General features: G+C 36.0%; 1 long non-coding RNA gene across 1 annotated transcript; it reads right to left on the bottom strand.

Moving 5' to 3' along the window:
• Window positions 1-6,848: 6,848 nt before the first annotated feature.
• Window positions 6,849-9,377, bottom strand: LOC145796594 (uncharacterized). The gene is made up of 3 exons (XR_014337075.1): window positions 8,892-9,377; window positions 8,415-8,492; window positions 6,849-7,035 (listed from the first exon to the last, which is right to left on the bottom strand). It is a non-coding gene; the product is annotated as an uncharacterized LOC145796594 (long non-coding RNA).
• Between the last annotated feature and the right edge of the window lie 407 nt (window positions 9,378-9,784).

Raw genomic sequence — 9,784 nt, 5'->3', positions numbered from 1 at the left:
GTCTTGCATTTATTGAAATATGTGCAAGATTGGATCTTTGGCTATCATGCATTGCATGCTTGATTGGTGGTTTTGGATCCAATAATGCCTCTCCCTTGATGCTTTGAAATGATAAGGAGTGGCACAATACACACATGCCCTAGGGAGACCCTTACTTTCCTCTGTTTTGTGCTCTGTTGCAGTTTGGTGTCACAGCACACCAGTGGTCGGCAGTGCTTCACAGATGGCCGGTACCCTTGCATTGTTGGTCGGTAGAGGCCATCCTTGGCCGGCAGGTGGCTGACAGCAAGCCCCTATGGCCGACAGGCCACTGGTGCACTCCCCAGCATTGTCTTGGTAAGATCCAGCAGCAAGTTCTTAAGGACACTGTAGACACCCCATTTTTGACCGCCCTTAAGACTTGGGCGTTATTGATGGTTTACTTGGTGATGGAAGTTGTGCAGTGCAAAGGGTCGATTTCTTCGGCAAGAGGAGAGTCAAATCCAAACCTCACACCCCATTTTGGACCAAAAGATTTTAGATCTTAAAATCCTCTCTTTCAAAATATTTTTGAAAAGAATTTTCTACGATGTTCCGAGGCTGGCATTTTATCCAATGTTACGCTTTTCGGTAAACCGAGCAAGGACAAAGTGGAAATGAATGAAAAAGAGATGAAATCATTGAAAAATCTTTCAAAAAACCTTGCTTAGGGGTTTGGGGTTGAAGAAAAGATGAGAAGAGGGAAGAAACCAAGTTGGAGAAGAAGATGGGCATGAATCGCTAAGAGAAAGTCGAGCAACCCTCACTAAATCAGGCCTATCCTTTTGAATACTTGGATTTCAGATATGAGGCCACCACCGTTGGAAAGCTTACTTCCAGGGCTTCATTTTTTACTTAAGAATCTCCTAAAGCTGAGTCCGGATGGGGGAGATATGATTGGTTGAAGTTGGGCATCATTCTGGTTGGACCGAAACTGAGCAGTCTTCACTAAAAGAGGGATATCTCTTAGCACACTTGGAATTTTGAAGTGAGGCTTCCAAATTTAGAAAAAAGACTTCTGGGGCTACGTTTTAGGCTCAAGAATGACTTGAAAAGGAGTCCAGATGAAGGAATTAGGCTTGCTTCAAGTTAGAGATCATGACTGATTTTTTCCATCGGCCTCTATAGAAGTCCATCGGCCACAATTGGACCTCATCGCCATAGGTCGGCCAAAAGTGAATCTTATCGGCCACAAATGTTGGCCGATCGGCCAAAAATGTCCAGAAAGCCCCGAATTGGTAGATATTTCTCCTCCAGCTGTTTCCAGCTTGTGCCACCTATCCTAGCTCGGATATTTTGGACCAAGCTTGATATTGCGCTATATAATGAAGCCTTATATCTCATTTTTCAAGGGTTAGAAGATTTGAACAAAAAGAGAGAACATTTTTGGTAAAAGGTTTGGGAGCTTCTCACACTAGAACCTCTCTCTCTACAATCCTCTCTCTTGAGCATTTGTGCTAGAAGGCTTGCATACAGCCATCTTCAACCTATCAACCCTTAAGAAGACTTGATCACCATTGGGCCACTACAAGAAATTGCATTTTTTGCAACGCAACAAAATATGTTGCTAAAAGGAAAAATTCATCGGCAAAGAGTTTTGCCAACACACAAAGCTACGTTGGCAACCCGTAGGCAAAAGTGAGTCGGCAAAAGTTTTTGCCGACGAAATTATCATTGCGTTGGTAAAAGTAATGCCTTTAGCGACGAACATAGTCGTCGTTAAAAGCCTTCATCCATCGTCGGCAATTTACCTTGCGTCGGTAAAAGTTATTCAAATATGATGATTGTGTGACACTTTTCGCGACACAAATTTGCATGGGCAAAATATATACTTTTAGCAACAAAATATGCGTTGGCAAAAGTAAACTTTTGGCTATACATTTACGTCGGTAAATGTTGCCATTTGCCTACGATTTGTTTGTCGATAAAGCTTCATTTTTGGCAACGACAAATTAGCATTGGCAAAAAGTACACTTTTAGCAACACAATATGAGTGGGCAAAAGTAAACTTTTGGCAACACAATTGCATCGGTAAATATTGCCATTTGCCGACGATTTGTTAGTCGATAAAGATTTACTTTTGGCAACGACAAATTGGCATTGGCTAAAAATACACTTCTAGCAACACAATATGAGTGGACAAAAATAAACTTTTAGCGACACATTTACCAATAAAAATAATTGAAAATAATTTATATATTTTTATAAGTTTTACAGATTTACAAGAGGCATCCCTCAGGCACCACTATTAGAAACTAATAACATTGATATGAAATCACCTAAAGTTGATGTGCAAGCCAAAAAAACACTGCTGATACTTCTTTTAGAAGCAGTGTATAAAACCTAAAAGGGTAAACTCACTAAAATACCCATATACATCCAAATTGTGAACCCACATTACAAACAACAGATAACAAAATAAAAACATGAAACTAACAAAGACGGGCAAACTATCCACAAACTTATCCAACAGACCAACATCTAGTAGCAGCCGCCTCACAGCAACATTGCAGCAGCAGCAGCCCAGCAAGCATCAACCACAAGGGCGGCAGCAGCAACAAACCAGCAGCTGCAGCAGATGAATCTGGTGCATCTGCAACCTCCAGGGCAGCTGCATTATTTGACATTCCTGGGGGCATTTCAGAAGAGATGACCAACATGCAAAGGCATTTTAATAGGAGCTACTGAAGCCAAGTTCTTTGCTAATCCTTGCATGATAATTAGAAGAAAAAAAAAAGAATGTAAAATACCTACTTTGGAGGAGAACATCCTTTCTTCTCTACATGATACAGGTGCATTAGCCTCTTGTACATATGAAAATATTGTCAACTTCCGAATATTGACTCCGTTTGGTAGATTTTTGGAGTTCGCCCTCCCTCCGAAAGAAAAGGAGGATTCATCAGCTTCAACAAGACCAGTGAATGAGCACTTAGCGGTGCAAAGGTCTTCCACACTTGTATATTCAGCTGTATAAGCACGAAATTGTGCCAGAGTAATTTGAAGGCACTTGAACTTTTTAGTCTCCCCAAGGGCTAGCGAGCTTTGACAATTCCTTTTCTTTTGAGACTGCAAAGTTGAATCTACATTGATATCTGCATGCAAGTCTGGCTTAGCTTTCTGCTGCTGCTCTCTTTTTGCCCTCTACTTTTGTGGCTTCGGATGCAAGCTTGAATTGGACTCATTGTCATTAACAGCCAATTTAGCTTTTTGCTTTTGTTCTTCACTTGGATGTTGCTTGGTTATATGTTTTCTTTTCTGATACATCAACTCAATAAGTGAGTTTGCTGCATTTTGCTCGGTATTAATCAGACCAGCTTCTGGACCTTTCATTCGCCATGGAGTTTTTGTTATTTTCTTTTCTGCCTTAAATGATGAGAGAAGAGGGTCGATCATGTTGGTCAGAGGAGAATCTGGGGCTTTGCTTAGTGTTGGGTTCACTTCAGACTCTTCAGATACTTCTTGTAAAGCACTAGATCTGAACTCTATGATATGATCTGCAAGCTGGCATAAACTTGCAAATAAACATCAGAAAGACATGGTGAATTCTGATAGTTTAAAATCATCATATCCTCCAAATCTTCTACAGTGTATCCAATGTAGAGCCCGTTAAATCTGAGGTTGTGGTACTATATTTGTGAATCTTGATTACGGATTAGAAGCTTAAAATGTATGGTAACTGGAATTCAACATGCAATCCATGTGTCTGTCTGTGCATGTGAAATTATATGTTTTTCGAAGAATGAAAACAGAAAAAAAAAAAACACAATCAAACAGGTCCTGTAATTTTCTGAAACAGTACTTCCATGTTTGATTTAAAGCAGTCAAAGAGCTATTTGAACGGTTGTACCTCAACTGTTTCTGAAATATTTGATTGCTTTCCTCCATGTTGCAAACATGATTTTGAGATTACGCTTTGGTCCGTAGAATTGTGTTCTTTGACTTTTTTATGCCCATGAACTTTTGAATCAATCCTGCACAACTTGTTCTTCCCTTTGGGATCAATTACACGTTGTGATGCATCTGAACCAGAAGCACTAGCAGGTTGTTTCAGTGTAAGAGAAGATTAGTATACAGATTAATGTAAGGAAGGATGTAAACTGAATATAGAATCATACAAACCCAGAATTCAAAGTCGCTGCGTCATATTATTTGTGCTCCTAACAAAAGACTGCTTCCCTTAGAGCTGAACCCTAAAGTACTTAGTTATTGTGTAGGATAGCTCCATAATAACAATTATAAAGTTAACAGTTTTATCATTAACAAAATAGAAATCATATTAACCCTAAAGTACTTAGTTATTGTATAGGATAGCATATATGCTTCATATGATTTCAATTTTCTCTGCATATATGCTTCATATGATTTTATTACTCCATAATAACAATTATAAAGTTAGCACTTAGGACTAATTTTTGCCTAGGATAGCTCTAATTCCAACTCCTACAAAAATTTTAGAGGTTGCCTCTTTGCCACATAGCAAGAAAGACACTTTATATTATTATCTACCAATCTCCTCCTGATCCTATGTAAATGTTTCCAAATTAGTTAACATAATTAAACCAAGAAAAATCATGTTGAAGAGGGAAGCAAAATGAGGCTCAAGACAATAAAAGGAGAGAGAACAAACCCTATTGTCGAAAGAGACTTGATATTAGTAGCTTCCTTCAAACATTCACCTTTAGCACTAGAACTTTTCTGCTTGTGATTAAAAAAAAAAAAAAAGATTATAAATTAGTTGATAAAATTTTAGGTACATGATTCAATCCTGTTATCAAATAGGAGGGCTCCACTTTCTAATTATTTAGCATACTTTATTCAATGATGTTACCTTTCAGAACCTGCTAAATCTACAAGATTAAGTCGAGCGAACAGGTGACGAGTTACCCCTTGGGATTCCGACTAAACATGAACCACCGATTAGAATTTAAACACCCAAATAAAAGCCACTGAAATAACAAAAACAACAAGACTGCTCACCTTACTTTCAATGATGCATGTAAACACACTATGAGAACGGCTACTTGCTAGATTCATATTAGTGGAAGCTACCTTTCTGTTTGCTGCTCCCTGAAGCATGATTACATTAATGGAAAATAGGATAGGCACGTTTGTTCTTTGAAAGACAGACATGCACCAACAACATGTAGATCATCCATAAGTAAGCATATATTCCGAATACCAAAGCAAAATAAACTAGAAATTATTAAAGTTCTATAAACTTGAGCGAGAGATTGAGGAAATCAAAATTTATTGTGAACATATTAAATCTAAATTAGTATTGATGCCCAAATTACAAATTTTAGCTGACTGTTTTCTGAATTCCATTTTCGCTATTTTACCAAAAACAAATGATATGCTGCCAACAAAAGCCAGATTTTGCATCTTTATACTTGTAAAGGCTGGAAACCATTCTTGCTTCCTTCCATTCCTTCTCATTTCCAAAACAAGCAACTAAAGGCAATTATCAAACTTAATTATTCCAATTAACCATCACTACCATTTCAATAAAGAAACAGATCTAGATAGATGATCAGTGACCTTTGACCAAGTCGAATTGCTGCAAGTCATTTAAAATATCAGATTCAATTCTATCGTAACAAACTGAGTAAGTAGTTCTAGACATTTGTATACATAAAATTTATTAACTTGCTGAGGTTGAGGATCAAGAATAAACAAGAAAATTAAGTGAAGCTAAATGCATACATGCACAAGCTGTTGAATAACATCCCGAATGCATTAGCTTGGTGAGTATCATACAAGAAAGCCTGCAATAGTTATTCATCTCCAGAGTACATGCAATATGAAATCACTATAACAAATAATGACAGAACATAAATTTAACAACCTTGATTTCAATTAAACTTTCAACTTAAATTCATGGGATAAGAACACAACTAACTGCATTAGAATATGTAACAAAACAACCAAGAAAGTTCAGTTGGAGGTACATTTTACATAAGTCCCACATAAAGTTTGTGCAAACATAATTGGTGAGCATAGAAGAAATTGAAGACATGTATGAGTGAATAAAAATACCTTTAGATTTTTATATATGAATCCCTTAGTGTTCTGTAGGTGGTCAAGAAGTCAGCCAGGGGTTGCTACTAACAGATTTACTCCTTTCACAATACGCTCTGCTTCTCCCCTGTGAGCTGCACCACCAATAACCAAGCCAAGAGTCTGTGAATGATGATTAAGAAGGTCCTTTGCCATTACATGTGTTTGCATAATTTCATTGGAAGATTAGTCCAGGTCGTTACTTAGAAAAAATGACAATCCATTATAACTGAATGCAACTAATTTGGAAGATGTATATATATAGAAAGCAACAAGACCCCCAAAACAAAAAAAGTGTTATTAGAAAAGATGAAGTGGATTATCTTTCTTTTCTTAACGATTCAAACCAAATGGAATTAAAATCAGTGGAAGGTAAAACACGATTTCCAAAATTAGTAGAAAATGATGAAAAATAATTCTTGAGAAGAGCTAATTTGAAGATGATCTAACACAGACAACAAGAAGTAACTACCAAAAAATAATATTCTAAATGCGCTTTAAGATTGAGAAAGAGTTGAAATGATGAAGGAAAAATATTTCTATAATCAATATTAACCATCTAGATTTATTATCTTTCCAGAAAGAAGGATAAAATAGGGATGGCTTTATTCTATAATGATTTTGTCTTTTCAATTTGCTTGTTTAGAAAGTACAAATATCACAAAAGAGTTGTAATTGAGAGGATTATAGTGTAGGATTAATAATTAGAATCACATCACAGGCTATCTTGGGAAAAAGATTGATATTGATAAGTAAAAAAAATAAAAATAAAATAAAAACAAGAATATTTACCTGTATGGCAAGTTCCCTAGTTGGGCAGTTGACAATTACCCCCGTTCAGATTTGATGTAACAACTCCACAGCAGATATCAGAAAAGCAAGGGTCTTTCCAGAACATGTCCTTGCAGCTCCAAGAACATTTTTGCCTTCCAAAAGTGGCGGAATAGATCTGGCTTGGATCTGCAATTGGAATCAAAAGTTAACTCAGGGATATATGTTCTATCTAAGGATATCCACATAAAGTAAACAATTATGACAATACAAATATAACAATCAGCATATCAAATTCACATACAAATAATTCATGCTCTCTGTTTATAAAGAGATAGGTAATTCATTATGTTAAGAGCAAATTATGTTAACAACAATGATCAAACTTAAAGATTCATTTACATACAGGAAGTGTGTAATAACATCATGGAGTGCTAGAAAATTCAGTGAACTAGTTTTTTTTTTGTTTTCTGTCAATGACAATAGATGAATAATGGTATGCCTCTTTTATAATACATGAGAACTGGGATTCCATTAACAGGTTGAGACTTAGAAAAAAGCATTTCAAATCTTTTCCTATCACCTCCAGGCATATAATTTGGGCACATATATTTTCTGGATTTTAATTATTAATTCTCTAGTTACTACTAGAATGGGGAAAAATGGAAAACAAACATTCATATATTTGTTTTTTTCCTTCGAAAACTGTAAGAATCTGAATATCTAGTTAGTAAACCATGTTAGTAGTATCTCAGGATATTCTTTTAGTCTCAAAATACAATGAATATGAGCTACGAGTCCTCTACAACGAACAGAGTACAACATAAGGGCATTCAATAAGGAATGTCCCAGAACAGCAAATAAGGATCAAAACCAATCACAATGCTTCATTCAACAACCAAATTTAGTTGCCACTTGACCTTAAGATATGTGACAAACAACCAAATCCAGCATTCCTACCTTGCACAAGAAAACCAACACATTACATGGATTTAATAGATGGTGATCAACAGTATTCTGGCAATGGCAGTAGTTATTATTATTATGATTATGCAAGAAAATCTTGAAAATTAAGAGAAGTTAAGTCAAGTTTAGTGTTGCAGAGAATGGAAGCATTTGTTTTGGGGTTGCTGTTTCTTTTACGCCAAAAATTGTTGACATGGAGATTTCTACCAATCAAGCTTTTTTTCTTTTTCCTTTTTTTTTTTTTTTTTTTTTGAACTAGGAAATGCCCTCAGGCTACAAAGGAATGGGCAGCTCGGTTGACAATCGAGCCACCTTGAACTAGAAAATAGGCAAAAAGAAACCAACCCACAAAAACAGGGTTCCAAACACCATAAAAATGAGGTCAAATAGATGGGAACCCATATCATTGACAGAAATTTATGAAAAGGTAACCATTATCAAAAAGTCTTGCATAGCATGATACGACAAACTGTAACATTTTATAGAGAAACCACATTTAATTGATATAGATACCTCTGTTCGTACATTGAACAGGTAAATAATTACTATAAAACTTCAGGTGAAAGACATGTTGAATTTATTCTTGGCTGAAAATAGATTACCTGGGACAAAATTTGCTACTTGTTCCTAATTTGAGTCCTTGCCTTGTTCATGACTGAGTTAGGTGACTTGTAGAACCTCTGTATGAAAGAATAAATCGGATTAGAAAGAAACTAATAAAATATAATAAAGAAAAAAATAGGTGTGTGGTCTCTGGGTTTTCAAGAAACACCGAAAGCAAATAACAATGGGCTCAGGTTTGTGTAATCTAACATATTTATTTATTTTTAAATATATTTTTTGGGGTTTTCATATTTCAATTGTATAAGCAAATGGGGTTTTCTTCAATCCACGTCAATCAAATTAATTACAGGAGGCAAAATTAGAGGTTTAGCAAATTCGAGGTGAAGAAACTATTGAGAGGCTGAACAACGAAGGGGCAAAGACCTGAGAAGTTGAAAATTATAGTTAGGGTTTGGAATTGAGGGAACGAGAGAGAGAGAGAGAGAGAGAGAGAGAGAGAGAGAGAGAGAGTTTACCTGATACAAGAGGTTTGAAAATCGAGAGGATTAGCAATGGTACAGTGTAGGCAGTTCCACGCACTACCACAGAACCTCCTTCATCTCTCCACCGAACCCCACTGCTGCTCCAACATTGCTCCTGTTTCGTTTCGTGTTAGCCACCTTCTTCATGTTTGCTTTCTGCCTTGGTCAGTTCGCCGCCGACCTCACGGTGGGGAAACAGGGTGGCGCTACCACGGCATGAGACATTTTTGGTGGTGGCGGCCTAGGTTTGTGGTTATATGAATGTTGGAGAGAAATAGTTCTTTTTTGTTTTTTTTTTTTGTTGGGTGGTGATTTTGTTATATTTGTTTTTTTGAAATTATGTTTTGGTGTTTGGCGTTCCAAATTTTCGTTTTGGAGCTTTTTATTTATTTATTTATTTTTAAGTCGTACCTTTCATAACAGTAATTGTGTGTCATGGAAAGTGTAATATTTTTAACAGTTAGTTTTTTGTGCGTCGTAGAAAGTGCAATTTTTGAACGGTTGGCTTTTTGTGTGCCATAAAATGTTTAATATTTTTAACAGTTGATGTACGCGTGTAGTGTATAATTGATGTATTGATGGCATGCAATATGCACGTCATAAAAAATTTGATTATTTACAGCTAACATTAAAGGTCATAAAAAAATTATTGTTATTAGCATTTACAACCTACACAATAGACACATCGTGGTTAGGAAATTATTTACAACCTGCAAAAAAAAAATAAGTCGTAAAAGTGAGAAACTACAACGTACATTTACTGTATGTTGTTGATGTAAAGCCGCAAAAACCCAATTTTGAACGACGGACCATATTGAAAATTGTGGATTCCATTTTATATCTTTACAGGTAAAATGTAAAAAAACATGCAGAAGATCATTTTGTTA

The sequence above is a fragment of the Camellia sinensis genome, chromosome 8, assembly GCF_055761805.1.
Source record: "Camellia sinensis isolate YWXY chromosome 8, ASM5576180v1, whole genome shotgun sequence".
Classification (NCBI taxonomy): Eukaryota; Viridiplantae; Streptophyta; class Magnoliopsida; order Ericales; family Theaceae; genus Camellia; species Camellia sinensis.
The sequence above is the reverse complement of the archived record's forward strand: the minus strand, read 5'-3'. Positions and strand labels throughout refer to the sequence as shown.